Consider the following 6,000-nt stretch of genomic DNA (forward strand, 5'->3'; position numbering starts at 1 on the left):
TAAGCACAATGATGCTTATAGCAACAGTATTTATAACAGCAAAATACTGGGAAAACTCTAAATGTTAATAAATGTTTTGTTAAACGCAAATGTAGTTTTAGGGGCACCTGGATGGCTCAGTCGATTAAGTATCCAACTCTTGATTTTGACTCAGGTCATGATCTCAGGGTCATGAGATCGAGCCCCACGTCAGGCTCTGTGCTCTGTGGGGAGTCTGCTTGAGATTCTTTCCCTTTCCCTCAACTCTGCACCTCCCCCTGCTCACATCCTCTCTCTCTCTCAAATAAATAAAGCTTTAAAAAAATAAAATTTAAACATAAATGGTTTTAAATATATACCTAAAAGTCCTCAAGGAACCACATTAAATTGCTAACAGTTATTATCACTGGAATTTTAGATGGAGAGAATGGCCAAGGAGGACTGTCTCCAAAATTATATCTCCTAAGTGATGAAAATGAAACTGAACACAAAACATTAAGAAAATGATATTTAAAAATCACCAACACTACTCCTCTCTTTCCCTTCAAAAGCAATCACTGTTGGATATACAAATAAAGCAGTATAAATAAAACATCAGCAAGAAGAGCCACTTTGTAAATAACAGTCAAAATAAATGCTGATTACAGGTATGCAATTTCAGTCTGTGCACAGAACAGAAGACTGCAGAAACACGAAATAAGGAGGGAAGAAAAACGATCTTTTTTCCACTCAATTGACCTTAGGATTCTTAATTTCTTTATATTTGGAAGTTTCAATAATTATTCGGTCCCCATTTTATTGAACTCCAGATATCTTACTGTTATTACTTTGAGGACAAAAAGTAATTGCTACATCATATTCACGTACACAAATATTTTTGCTTAGTGACAATTTCACATTCAATCCTCTTCACGTATAAACGCATGGAGATTTAAACAGATTATTGAAATCTAGTGTAAAGGCCATAATGACTTTGAATACAGGACACAGAAATACAAAAAAGTATTTAGCCTTGACATACTAAGACTTGAAATAAGCCACCTCAATATCATTAACATTCAGCAATTTTAAACTGAAACAATTACCTGGATAAACAGAAATTCTGCAAATCTATTTTCTGTTGACTGATGGTTACTTTTAAGTTTCAAATTGGGTTAAGAAGGTTTTAAATCCTGTTTCAAATTAATTAAGTGAAGTAGCAAACTCAGATCAAACAAGAATCTGAATTATTCTGGTCAGAGTCATAAACAAAACAATTGTTGTATTTCCATGTTTCTCTGTTAAGGCCTTTGTCCTCACCACGTTTGGCTTTCCTTTTCCTTCTAACATAAATTCCTTCCTATAAAAAAGTATACACAGAAACAGACTCTACTCCTTTTAGTCTTCTATTTTTTTTAAACAATCTGCTGTAGTTTTTGAATTTCATTCATTTTATGGTGTGCTGCTTTAACACCATGAAGTCTGTAAGAAGTAAAAGATGGGTCAGGCCTTAGGCATCGTGAAATGTATTTTGGGGGAAAACTCTACAGGTAAGAGTAGTGCAAGCATGCGAGTTGTACATACGAGTTTAATGGGAGTTGAGGGGTCTGAATTCTTGTGAAGATTTTCATGCTTAATTTCTAAGTTCAAATTATTGGTTCCCTGACCCTACAGATTTGACTTGTTTATTTACTCTAAACAGCTATAATATCAGGTTATATGTAATAAATGATGTGTCTCAAAGTCACATGTGTTCTAAACAAAATTATTGGAGAATATAGGAAAGGTGAGTGTCACCTGGAAAAGCCAGCTATCTCTCAAAAGTCCTCAAAGATTGGCATTACCATAGTAAATGTGTCAAGTTTTGAGTATTTCTCTTAAACTTGCACTGTTAGAGATGTAATTCTGTTTGCTTGCTAAGATCTACTAGTATATAATACATGACTACTGGAGTACTGTCTCTCTAGTACATCACCATGAAAAGCCAAATTGTAATGAGAAGTTTGTTTAACAAGCATAGCATCAAACCTAGATGAGTTAGCTATAAGATTCAAAAATTTGGGGCGCCTGGGTGGCACAGCGGTTGGGCGTCTGCCTTCGGCTCAGGGCGTGATCCCGGTGTTATGGGATCGAGCCCCACATCAGGCTCCTCCGCTGGGAGCCTGCTTCTTCCTCTCCCACTCCCCCTGCTTGTGTTCCCCCTCTCGCTAGCTGTCTCTCTGTCAAATAAATAAATAAAATCTTTAAAAAAAAAAAGATTCAAACACTTGATTGTGTAAAGATATCCCATCTATATCTCGGTAGGTTACTGGAGGTATTGGATAGGTGAAGCACTCAATTGCCGCCTATCCTGGACTGAGTGGAGACTATCAACACTTGCCTCAGTGGTCTTCTTTGTCCATACTCTCCTACCTGCCAACTAGTTCCCCTTCTTCTTTAGCAATGTTAATACTCAAACTGGTTTTAATAAACTTTTTTAGGCTTGGGAGCAATCTGGTTCCTTTAAAGCAATATGTTGGCTTTAAGGTTTAATTCTCACAATCACTGTCATCTCCTTATACTCAATACTCGGGGTGCAACTCGCAGCAACAAAATTCTATCATAATGTACACTAGAACTATTTTTCTCACAATGAAATGAGTCAAATATGTTCAATACTCAAAATTTCAGCCTACAGGAAAATGTACCACAATATTTAACTATTTATATCTTTTTCCATTGAGTAATTACATAATTTTATATTTCTATATACCTACATAAAATTTGGCTAAGTCTCTGAAAAATGCTGATTTATAAAAAGGCAAAAGGTCAGATTCCAATGTGTGGAACCACATGTTTACAAGTCTTTCTTCTGGAGTTAATGTAGGCTCCACGTAGCTTTTTCTTTTTTTTTAAGGAGAATTTAAGAATTCCTCATAAGTGAAATTTTCCTCAATGGCCCTAAAGTTAGGTGACTACTCCTCCCTCTAAAGCTCTGCGTCATTAACTCCACTCATTTGGCATTTAGCCTATGCATGTGGCCTCCAAACATATAACATTCTATTTGAATTTCTATTATGACAGTTTACCATTGATGAACTTGTTTCAAAATATTAATGTACATGTTTTATTTCTTAGCCTGTAAACTCCTCAAGAGAAAGGATTTTTAACTTGTATAAATAAACATTCAACTAATGTTTCCTGAAAAAGAATAAAAGGTTATCTCCTCAATGAGATTATAAACCTCCTGAGAGCAAGAAATATATTTTAGGATTCTTTAAAAATCATAGAATTGAGTGCATAAAAGCTCAATAATATTTACTTTTTCTTAATGAGGACAATATTAATTACATATCCCCAGGAACACAGACTCTAATTTTTTTAATTAAATTCAAAACTTTTTCTTTTTTAAGGGAATAAACTCTTGGGCTAAATTTGTATAAATGTACTTTTTATTTTCTCTGTATACAGTGACAGCTTATACTTGCATCTCACTGCATCATATCTGATTGCAGAAAATGAAGCACAATTTAAAATATATCTAGTCTATATATATATACACACAAACATATATATAGTCTATATTCACATGGAAATAAAATTAATATCTATATTAATATAGTTATTACCTCTTTCAAATTCCAGTTTAAGAGAATTCATTCTACGGTGCTGATCCCAGACCTTTTAGTATACAAATGGCACCTGCCATAAGTATAAAAAAACACCAAATAAGTAAGGTTCTGTATTAGTCATTAGGGGACAGCACAGACGGTTTAGGCAGGGTCACACACTATGATTTAAGACACAGGAAAAATGTCAAATGTGCCTGAAACTTTCAGTATCAGCTGTCATTCCATATTTTACTGGATTAAGAAATTATGTTGCTTAGATGGAACCTTGAAGTTTATTTTGAAGATTAGTATATGCCATGAATCTACTACTCTCTTTGGATAACAAGAAAGGTTTAAGTAAGCTGGGGTGCTCAGGGCAGAGCATGCCAAAAAGAACCTGGATAAGAATCTGAATGGGAATGCAACAAAAGAAAAGGTGAAAGAAAGGTGTAAAGATGTATTTGTTTTACTTCACGGTTTTGCCAAGAGTCTGCCATACTTCTGCATAGCTGACTTGCCCACTACAGTGTTAATTTAACTAGCAGAAAAATTTGGTACCCCAAAACATTAATAAAAAATATACTATAACACCCGGAAAGATCTTGCTTTTATAAGTCTATGATATCTAAATCTTAATGACCAGAAAATCTATAATCTCTGGTGGGGCAGTACTTAACTTGTTTGCATCAATTTTCCCTAACCTATGAAGCCAACCACTAAATTCCATTCACAACACTGTGAATGTTAAGTTATCCTTTAGTTGTGAGTGAAAGACTAAAGAAAAGACATAAAAGCACCAAGAGATATTTTAGTCACCTTCTACTCAATAAAAATATTTTTTTTCCTTAACATTAAAGAGATAGTTCTAAAACATGTTTTTTGAAATGAAGTTTTGATTATAAATCAGTTTACCTAATAAATTTAGGAAAATACATGAAATAATATAACAGTTAACGGTCTTAGCTATTAAACCTCAGTGAGTACTAATGCATTTCAGACTTGATACAAGAGATAGATTTAGAGACTCTATTTGGGTCAATAACTTTATAATCCTTATTCTAGGATATACTTTTCATTATCCTAGATACAAAAAACGAAGAAAATATTCTTTATTCAAGGCTTTAAAATGACAAAATTATAAGCAATAGCAAGAGGTCACTAAGTCAATGATTCTACCTCAGTAAGGATTAACACCTCAGCCTTCTAAAGCAGATAATTTTGCTATCCTATTTTTAGACAAGATAGAAAATGAGGATTTTTTTTCCTTAATAACACTATTTAGTGTTTACTTCAAGAACAAAAATTTTTTAAATTTTGTTTATAAGTAATTTCCTTTATAATTAAGCACATTTCCTTTCATTCTGATCACTAAATAAAATATAATTATACTGTTGTTTTTTATGAACAATAAAAAAAATAATTACATTGGGAGAAAGATGAACATTGCTTACCATGTTTCTTAACATGAAAATATTGCTTAACAAACATCTACAAGGCATTTTCTTTGGAAAAAGTATAGATTAGAGAGGGAAAACCAGTGAAATTAGGAAAGGCTATATTAAAGCTTTAAATTATTATAATTCACTTAATTACATAAATAAACTGGCACTTGCTAAATTGGCTTATATATTCATTTCAATTTATAAATCCAAGATATTATTTTAAAATCATATCTATCTCTTTTTTCATAATTACTAAAATGTACTTGCTTATTACAGAAAACATGAAAATATGAAGAGTTCAAAGAAGAAACACTTACTTGCAGTTTTAACACATTCAGAGAGCCACTGCAAACATTTTAATGTTTAAATACACAGAATCATAATAGATATAAATTTTGTAACCTTTTTTAAAGATTTCATTTATTATTAGAGAGAGAGCACAAGCAGGGGGAGGGGCAGAGGGAGAGACACAAGCAGACAACCCGCTGAGCTTAGAGCCCGAAGTGGGGTTGATCCCAGGACCCTGAGATCATAACCTGAGCCAAAGTCAGACACTTAAGGGACCGAGCCACCCAGGCACCCCCGTAACATTTTTTTCATTTAGGAATTCATCATACATGCTTTCTGACATTTTCTTTAAAAGTCTTCTCCAACCTAATACTAATGGCAACACATCAATCTATCACAAGGACATACCTAATTAATTAACCAACATGATTTCCCATTATTTTGCTGATGTAAACAGTGCTACGATATAGCCCCTACTCAAAATTTTCCTCAGTCTTCTGATTTTTTCCTTCAAATGAATTACTAGAAGTAAAATTTCTCTGACAGAAGAAATTAACACTTCCAGTACATGTTGCCAAAGCATCTTCTAAGAAGACTGAAACTATATAATTGGTAGCTCTAAGTAAATAAATGGTAGCGCCTCTTTCCCTTACCCTTGCCTCAATACTGGTTATTATCAATCTTTTCATCTTTAACAAATTGATATTTGAAAAAATATATCT

The sequence above is a fragment of the Ursus maritimus genome, unplaced genomic scaffold (genome assembly GCF_017311325.1).
Source record: "Ursus maritimus isolate PB19 unplaced genomic scaffold, ASM1731132v1 scaffold_1, whole genome shotgun sequence".
NCBI classification, from domain to species: domain Eukaryota; kingdom Metazoa; phylum Chordata; class Mammalia; order Carnivora; family Ursidae; genus Ursus; species Ursus maritimus.